Genomic DNA, 9,492 nt, shown 5'->3' with positions numbered 1-9,492 from the left:
TTACTCCTCTCCATATACTCTATGATCCAGTGACACTGTTTTTTCTTAGTGTTGCCAACATATGGCTCTTTATTCCCCAAGTCCATGCATTTTCACTGGCTGTCTCCTATGCCTAGAATTCTCTCCTTGTCTGCACTTCCTGGCTTCCCTACTTTCCTGGCTTTCTTCAAGTCCCAGCTAAAATCCTAGCTTCTCCTAGTAGCTTTTCTCAGTCCTAATGCTAGCGTCTCTCCTCTGTTGATTGTGTCTAATTTATCCTATATATATGTCTTGTTTGTATGTAGTTGTTTGCATGTTGTCTCCCCCACTAGACTGTCAACTCCTTGAGATCAGAGATTGTTTTTGCTGTTCTTTATACCTCCAGATGCTTAGCACAGTATTTGGTACATAGCAGGTGCTTATTAAGTGCTTGTTGAAATTTCATTGTTGGTTACCATCACCCTATCCAAACCAAGCAGTAGTCCTAACCCTTCTTTGATCCAACTATTTCCCCCCAGGTATAGCTAGAAAACCCCACAACTCCCACCCCCAAAAGTTCTCTCTTTCTCTCTCTCTCTCTCTCTCTCTCTCTCTCCATATCTTTACATCCTTAGCATTCCTCAACAACCTCAACTTATTTTGAGCTTTCATGCTCTTAACACAATTGTTACAGGGTCATTATGCTGTGCTTTTGTATTTATACTTTGTTGTTTGCCAATTTTTCCATTTTCTGCATTCTCTTCTAAAAATCTAAGTTCTTATTGGCTCATAGAGTTAGAGCTGGAAGGTATCAACTTTCTGATTTTACTGATGAGAGAACTGAGGACCAGGGAGGGTAAGTCCAGTTAGATAAGCATTTAAGGGTCTACTATGTGCCAGGAACTATGCTAAGTGCATACAAATACAAACAAACAAAAAAAGATAGTTCCTGCCCTCAAGAAGCTTACATTCTAATAGAAATTCAACACTAAAAGGAAGCTGAAGCAGGTAATCATGCAGGGTCCTAGTGAAGAAAGAAGTCCAGAGCATCAGGAGTGGAGTACACAGAGGAATAAAGGAATAAATATGGGTGGCCTTTAAATGGAGGAATTGACTGACCAGAGGAAGAGGCTGCAGGGATAGAGGGACTTTCCTGTGTTAATGACACCTTAGTGGTCATCCAATTCAACCAGTACTCGAATCCCTTTAAAAACATTTCATCTACCTTTATGAATTACACCTCTCTGGCTTCCTTTAAGTCCCAACTAAAATCCCACCTTTTACAGGAAGCCTTCCCCAAATCCCTCTTAATTCTAGTGCCTTCCCTCTGTTGATTATTTCCTATTTATTTGGTGTATGGTTTGCTTCATGTATATTTGTTTACAGTTGTCTCCTTCATTAAACCGCAAGCTCCTTGAGGACAGGGACCATCTTTTGCCTCTTTTTGTATTTACAATGCTTAGCACAGTTCCTGGTTGTTGAAACTTCATTGTTGGTTGATTATTGTTGATTATTGATTGGTACATGTAGCTGTTTCTGCCAAGTGAGCTCATCATTTCTTCCCCAGCAATCAGTTTCTCCTTATCAACGAGGATCAGATCTTATCATTCCATTTTTGTTGGCTCCTCCACTTTTTGAAGGATGAAATGATCATTAAGGCAAGCCAGGAAATTGTTTGCTCTTTCTGTTTCTGGCAGAGGGAGAACTCTAATAGATATCAGAACAGCTGGAGTCCTTCATCACTGTCACAGTATGCCACGCTGGTGACCTGTTTTCTAAACTCCAGTTAGACAGAGATATCCTCTTCATTGCTGCCAATCTAGGCTACTTGTTGTACCTGAAATATACCCTTTACTTTCTTTCCATTGCATTTGTTTGCTTGTACCTTTAGTTCTCAACGCCTAGAGTAGAGATGGAAAGTAAAGAGGACAGGCTGCTGAGTGGAAGGGGACATCACACTCTGCCTTCTACTCTGCGCAGGCTTAGATGCCTTCATTCTTCTGGGACAGAAAACACAGGTGGCTCCTAAAGATGGGGTTAAGACTGCTCTCAGGGTGTGCCCCTTTGCTCTTCTTGCATGAGATTCCTGTTTAGATGGAGTTCATTGTGTGATACAGAGCTTTTCAGTCTACTAATTGGTTGCTTGGGGTTTTTAAGGTAATGATTGAGGAAAAGAAAGGTATCAGGGTGCCTTAGGTGGATTTCACTCAATTCAATTCAATGAATTTATTAGTAAGCACCCAATGTACTAGATCTGGGGGAAATTTTTAAAAAATTTCACTTTTTTAAAATTTTGAGTTCCAAATTCTCTCTCTCCCTCTAGCCCCTTGGAGGAGATTAGAACAAAACAAAACCCTGAAACCTAGAGCAACTGAACAAATTAATAGCAGGCTTTGGGTGGGGAGAACTGGATGGATAGAACTGAAGGAAATTGCCAAACCTCCATATCACCAAGTGCATGCTAATGTGGTCTCTATGTTTTAGTGGCTTAAGGAATAAAGAAAGGTTCTCAGTCAGGTGGAAGGGGTGAAAGTTGGGGAGTGGTAAATAAAGAAGATTTCTTAGATAGGGGGGTTTCTGAGGAATAGGATAAATAGGCTGGTTTTTGGTCTGGTTAAACTAATCTCAAGGAGTCCAAGAGTACATGTATGTATATGCCAATCAGCTTCCTTATTAAAGTGTAGGTTCCAATAGCGATAAGACTTTGTAATGACCCTTTTTTTTTATAGACTCTTCAATATTTCTGTGTCTTCTTTCTATGTGGCTTCACCTTATTAAGTTCTGATTCCTCAAGCCAAGTCTTCCTGGGTGAGGGAAAAGTAGATAAGAGGGAATAGTCAAGTTAATGTCATAAATCCTTATTTCTCACTACTCCTTAGCACATACCCTTTGCCTCTAGTCAGACCAGTCATCTCACTGTGTCACAAAAATGTATTCCTTTGTGGTATATCACAATAAACCCTGGACTTAAAATTGGAGCCACATAAAGTAAGTCTAGAAATTCTTTCACATGAAAGTTTTCTAAATATTTTGCAGTGATCATTCCTTCCCCTTCCTTACCCCATTCTTTGTCATATCCTCCCTTCTCCAGGTTAAACACCACTAGCTCTTCAACTGAGCCTTGTACATCTTGAGATTCTAGGGTTCTGTGATTCTGACATGTTGTCAGACGAGGCCAGAATCAGGGGCAAATATGATGTCCTATTCTTATATTGGGGCAGACTAAGGCTGACTAAGATTTCTGGCCACCATGTCACTCTGATGACTCAGGCAAGCAAGACTCTGATGTCTTTTTCACATGTTAAGCAATGTCTTCCCCATCCTGACCTTTTGCAATTGAATTTAAGTGCTAGGCTTGACATTTATTCTTATTCTTTTTTTTTTAAGGCAAATTGGGGTTAAGTGACTTGCCCATAGTCACACAGCTATTAAGTGTCAAGTGTTTGGTCTGAGACCATATTTGAACTCAGGTTCTCCTGACTTCAGGGGCGGTGCTCTATCCATTGCACCACCTAGCTGTCCCCAACATTTTTCCTTAATCAAATGTTATCTCTTGTTAGATTCCACTTGGGATTCAAACATCTTGTGACTATTTTTTGGATCCTGATTCCATCACCCAAAAGGACAGCTCTCCTTCCAGTCTTGGCATCTCCAGATCCCTCCAAGGCTCAGTTCAAGTGCCTCCTCCAAATAAGGACTTTTCTTCTCTCCATTTGTCAGTGCTCTACCTCTCCTGATCACTTCATGTTTCAGTTTTATATATATATATATGCATATATATATTTGTATCTATTTATATGTGTATGTAGGGCAGCTAGGTGGTATAGTAGATAGAGAAGTCAGGAAGACTCATCTTTCTGAGTTCAAATCTGGCTTCAGATACTTACTAGCTGTGTAACCCTGGGCAAGTCACTTAACCCTATTTGCTTCAGTTTTCTCATCTGTAAAATGAACCAAAGAAGGAAATGGCAAACCATTCCAATAACTTTGCCAAGAAAATGCCAGATGGGGCCATGAAAAGTTGGATATGACTGAAAAATGACTGAACAACAAAAATCCCTTACTAGAATGTAAGCTGCTTGAAAGAAGTGACTTTAATTAAAAAAATAGCCTCCCTCTCTTCCTTCTCCCCTCCTTAACATGGCAAGCAATTTGATATTGGCTATACATGTGCAATCAAATAAAACATTTTCATACTAGTCATCTTATCCAAGAAGAATAGAAAGAAAGACAGAAGGAAAGAAAGACAGGAATAAATAAAGAAAGAAAGTGAAAAATAGTATGCTTCAGTTTGTATTCAGACATCAGTTTTTTCTCTGGAGGGCAGTAGCATTTTTCATCATGAGTCCTTTTGGGATTGTCTCGGATCATTGTATTGCTAAGAATAGCCAAGTCATTTACAAGTGTTTGTCATACTATATTTCTGTTACAGTGTACAAGGTTCTCCTGGTTCTGCTCACTTTAGTTTGCATCAGTTCATGTAAGTCTTCTCAGGTTTTTCTGAAATAATTCTGCTTATCATTTCTGAGAGCACAGTAATATTCCATTACACTCATATACTACAGCTTGTTTTGCCATTTCCCAATTCATGGACAGTCCCTAATTTCCAATTCTTAGCTACAACAAAAACAACTACTATAAATATTTTTGTACACATAGGTCCTCCCCCAGACTTTCTTTTTTTTTTTTTTTAAATCTCTTGGGAAACACATGTAGCAGTGGTCTTGCTAGATCAAAAGGTATGCACAATTTTATAACCCTTTGAGCATAGTTCCAAATTGCTTTTCAGAATGGTTGGATCAGTTCACAACTCCACCAACAGTACATTAGTGTTCAATTTTCCCATATCTCCTCCAACATTTATCATTTCCATTTTTGTCATATTAGTCAATCTGTTAGGTGTGATGTGATTCCTCAGAGTTGTTTTAATCTGCATTTCTTTAATCAATAGTTATTTAAAACATTTTTTCATATAACTGTAGATAACTTTGATTACTTCTAAAAACTGCCTTTTTATAACCCTTTGACCACTTATCAATTGGGGAATGACTTGTATTTTTTTTTAAAATTTGACTCAGTTCTCTACATAGGTGGGATACTCTATATATTTTTCAGGAATAGTTGCTATAAATCCCTCTCCCCCATCAGTTTTCTGCTTTCCTTCTAATTTTGGCTGCATTGGTTTTGTTTGTGCAAAAACTTTTTAATTTTATAAAATTAAAATGATCCATTTTACATTTTGTAATGCTCTCTATACCTTGTTTGGTCCTAAATTCTTCCCTTATCCATAGATCTGACAGGCAAACTATTCCATGCTCTCCTAATTTGCTTATGGTCTCACCATTTATGTCTAAATCATGTACCCATTTTGACCTTATCTTGTTACATGGTGTGAGATGTTGGTCTATACCTAGTTTCTGCCACACTGTTTTTCTAGTTTTTCCAACAATTTTTGTCAAATAATGAGTTCTTGTCCTAAAAGTTTGGATCTCTGTGTTTATCAAACATTAGATTACTATGGTTGTTTGCTATGATGTATTGTGTACCTAATCCATTCCACTGATCCACCACTCTATTTCTTAATCAACACTGGATTGTTTCAATAATTATCACTTTATAATACCACTATGGTTAGGCCACCTTATTTTACATCCCCCCCATAATTTCCTTAACATTCTTGACCTTTTATTCTTCCTGATGAATTGTGTTATTTTTTTCTAGCTCTACAAAATAAGTTTGATTGGTATGGAACTGAAGAGGTAAATTAGTTTAGGTAGAATTGTCATTTTTATTACATTGGCTCTGCCTACCCATGAGCAATTAATATTTCTCCAGTTGTTTAGATCTGACTTTATTTTCATGAAAAGTGTTTTGAATTTGTGTTGTATAGTTCCGTGTTTGTCTTGGTGGGTAGACTCCCAAGTATTTTATATTGTCTATAGTTATTTTAAATAAAATTTTTCTTTCTATTTCTTGCTGCTGGACTTTGTTGGTAACATATAGAAATGCTGATGATTTATGTGGGTTTATTTTGTATCCTGCAACTTTACTAAACTTTAACTCATTTTTTAGTTGATTCTCTAGTATTCCCCAAGTATACTATCATATCTGAAAGAGTGATAGTTTTGTTTTCTCATTGCCTATTCTAATTCCTTTAATTTCTTTTTCTTCTCTTATTGCCATAGTTAGCATTTCACGTACAATATTGAGAAATAAAGATGATAACGGGCATCCTTACTTCACTCCTGATTTTATAGTAATGTTTCTGGCTTATTCTGATTACAGATAATGCTTCCTGATGGTTTTAGATAAATATTACTTATTATCTTAAGGTAAGCTCCATTTATTTCTATGCTCTCTTGTGTCTTTAGTAGGAATAATTGTTAGACTTTGTCAAAGGCTTTTTCTGCACTTATTAAGATAATCATATGATTTCTGTTGTTTTGTTATTGATATGGTCAATTATGCTGATAGTTTCCCCAATATTGAGCCAGCTCTGCTTTCCTGTTATAAATCTTGCCTGGTCATAGTGTATGATTTTTGTGATATATTGCTGAAATCTTATTAGTAGTTTATTTACATTTTTTGCATCAATATTAATTAGGAAAATTGATCTATAGTTTTCTTTTTCTGTTTTTGTTCTTCCTGGTTTAGGTATCAGCACCATATTTATGTCATAAAGGAAATTTGGTAGGACTCCTTCTTTGTTTATTTTTTCAAATGATTTATATAATATTGGGATTAATTGTTCTTTAAATGCTTGGTAGAATTTGCTTGTGAATCCATCTGGTCCTGGAGATTTTATCTTAGGGATAAAATAGAAGCTATTTTGCCCAATTATGTGTCAATAAATCTGACAATCTGAATGAAGTGGATGGATATTTACAAAAAATATAAATTGCCCAGATTAGCAGAAGAAGAAATAAAATAACCCACTCTTAGAAAAAAGAAATTGAACAAGCTATCAATGAACTCCCTAATAGCACCTAAATTTTATAAGGAAAAGTTAAATGAGTTACAGGAGGAAATAGATTTCCTTACTTCTTAGGGAGTTCATTAATGGCTTGTTCAATTTCTTTTTTCTAAGAGTGGGTTATTTTATTTCTTCTTCTGCTAATCTGGGCAATTTATATTTTTTGTAAATATCCATCCACTTCATTCAGATTGTCAGATTTATTGACACATAATTGGGCAAAATAGCTCCTAATAATTATTTTAATTTCCTCTTCATTGGTGGTGAATTCACCTCCTCCTTTTAATACTGATAATTTGGTTTTCTTCTTTCTTTTTTAAAAATCAAATTAACCAATAGTTTATCAAATTTATTGATTTTTTCATAAAACCAGCTTCTAGTTTTATTTAATAATTCAATGGTTTTTCTTACTTTCAATTTTACTTACCTCTCCTTTGATTTTTCAGGATTTCCAATTTGGTGTTTAACTGGGAAGCTTGAATTTGTTCTTTTTCAATTTTTTTTTAGTTGCATGCCCAATTCATTCATCTGCTCTTTCTCTATGTTACTGAGGTAAGAATTTAGAGAAATAAAAATTCCCCTAAATACTGCTTTGACTGTATCCCATAAATTTTGGTATGTTGTCTTATTGTTGTCATTCTCTTTGATGAAATTATTGATTGTTTCTGTAATTTGTTCTTTGACCCACTTATTATTTAGGATTAGATTAGTTTCCAATTAATTTTTAATCTTTTCTTCTGTCCTTTATTAAATGTAATTTTTATTGCATTATGACCTGAAAAGCATACATTTAATATTTCTGCTTTGCTGCATTTGGTTGCGAGGTTTTTATGCCCTAATACATGATCAGTTTTTGTGTAGGTGCCATGTACTTCTGAGAAAAAGATATATGTCTTTCTAGTCCCATTCAATTTTTTCTGGAGATCTATCATATCTAACTTTTCTAGAATTCTATCCACCTCCTTAACTTCTTTCTTATTTATTTATTTATTTTTTGGTTAGAATTATCTAGTTCTGAGAGGGAAAAGTTGAGGTCCCCTACTAGTACAGTTTTACCATCTATTTCCCCCTGTAACTCATTTAACATCTCCTTAAAACATTTAGATGCTATACCATTTGGTGCATATATGTTTAGTATTGATACTACTTCATTGTCTATGGTACCTTTCAGCCTTCCTTATCTCTTTTAGTTACATCTATTCTGGCTTTTGCTTTGTCTGAGATCATGATTGCTACCCCTGCTTTTTTTTTCACTTCAGTTGCTGTTCCAGTCCCTTACCTTTTACCCTGTGTGTGTCTCTGTGCTTGACTATTTGATTTTTGTCAGTGCCTCATGCTGTACATGGCAGACACTTAATAAATAAGTTATGTCAAACTAAACTGCATTAATTTCATAAGCATGTTATCTGTATCTTCATCTAATGAACTCATAAAAATTGGGCAGGACAGAAAATGACTCCTGGGCCACAAATACAGACTTATTCCTAGGTTGATATCACTATTAATCAGTACTCTTTGGATAGAATTGGTTTTTTTTCAATCAGTTATGAATTCAGCTAAATGAATTATCATTCAACTACATTTTTTTCCAATTTTGTTCACAGGAATATTAAGAAAAGATTACTGAAACTGAGGGACATTGTGCCTGTGGGATTTCCCAGGTCTACCAGTCTAGTAATTCTGTCAGAAAAGCAGATGAAGTTAATCTGGCAGGACCTGTTAATGATGAACCTTGACTAGCTCCTGGTGATCACCACTTTCCTTCCTAAATGCTCACAGATTATCCTCTTAATCATATCTTCTAGAATTTTTCCAGGAAAGCCTGCTGAAATACAAACATGTTATATCTATGGCATTTCCTTGAGCTGCCAGTCTAGTAAACATACCAATAGAGAACGCTTTACTCAATGAAGGCAGGCACAAGATGCTTGAGCATTTACCTGTTCTAGCCTTGGTCACGCTGATTGGGGAATGTTATGAATGAATCACTTATTTCCATCTGGGCTAATTTAAACCACTCTTCCCACATCAGGTCAATGAGAGCCAGAAATAGTAATTTCAGATATTAAGTAATTTTATTTCCACATAAGGTTCCCAATCTGAGGTCCAGGTGACTTGTCTGCCCAGGAGGCAAGGCTGGTTCAGTCTTCTCCCAATGGTACTAAGACATATGTTGTTCCAGTGAGAAAGGATAACATTCCAGAGACTGATACAAGCCCAGTGTTTCCTCCTCCCATAATTGACTCATCTTCTGTGCTCAGTTACTCTTGTAGATAGACTTGTCCTTGGTGTGTGTATATGGGGTGGGGGTGGGGGGTGTCATTTTTAAGGAATCCTAAAAAGGAAGATGGTATTTTTACTCTGGAAAGATAGGGAGGGATTAGGGAAAATGGAGTCTTAGAATTGGTGGGGGGGGCAAGGAAGTCAGTCTGAAGAGGTTTTATGGAAGACAGGCATATGAAAGATGTTTCAGAAAGGAGAAAGAGCCTGAGCTGGGTAATGAGCAGGGGAGGGAGCATCTGAAATCTGTGGGGAATAAAGAGGAGAGATGGCGTGCTGCC

The sequence above is a fragment of the Vombatus ursinus genome, unplaced genomic scaffold (genome assembly GCF_900497805.2).
Source record: "Vombatus ursinus unplaced genomic scaffold, bare-nosed wombat genome assembly UNPS02014797.1, whole genome shotgun sequence".
Lineage (NCBI taxonomy): Eukaryota > Metazoa > Chordata > Mammalia > Diprotodontia > Vombatidae > Vombatus > Vombatus ursinus.
This window is presented reverse-complemented; position numbering follows the sequence as displayed.